This window comes from Wasmannia auropunctata, unplaced genomic scaffold (assembly GCF_000956235.1).
Source record: "Wasmannia auropunctata unplaced genomic scaffold, wasmannia.A_1.0 LD336092.1, whole genome shotgun sequence".
NCBI classification, from domain to species: domain Eukaryota; kingdom Metazoa; phylum Arthropoda; class Insecta; order Hymenoptera; family Formicidae; genus Wasmannia; species Wasmannia auropunctata.
The window spans coordinates 3,487,970-3,488,616 of NW_012026798.1; positions in this window are offsets into that span (position 1 = coordinate 3,487,970).

Consider the following 647-nt stretch of genomic DNA (forward strand, 5'->3'; position numbering starts at 1 on the left):
CCTTTTGTTTTAGCGGTTTGGCCGCCAAAATGTAATAACTTGACAACGTAGCGCGCATGCACGAGTAGGCTTCTGCCCTCTGGACGCGGAAATGATTGCCGCGCGGCAAAATACAATGCGGTATAACCAATAAACCTAACAACTTCTAAAGAAAAACGACACGTTGACTATCGCATTGCATTTTGCCGCGCGGCAAGCTGCATTTCCAGTTCAGTGGACCGAAATCATTTGTTCATTATCTCCCTAATAAAAATTATTTTCAGATTTTTTATCAATTTCATTTTTTTCATTGCATATATATATTATATGAATTCTAAAATATTAATTGTAAGAGTCATATAAAAAATCTAAGAATTTTTTAAAAAATTATAAAATTATACAAAAATTCTGAAAAATTCTGACATTTACATAAAAATTTTGAGAAAAATTTTATAATACTGATAAAATTTTTTTTCATAATTTTTATATAATTTTTCAAAATTGTTATGTAGATTCCAGAATTTTTCAGAATTGCTGCAGTATAATTTTATTACTTTTTAAAAAACTCAGATTTTTTTATACAATCTTGGAATAAATTTCATTATTGTAAATAAATAAAATACAGAATTGTAAATGTCAATTGTAAATAATAGATCGGAAGAGCACAC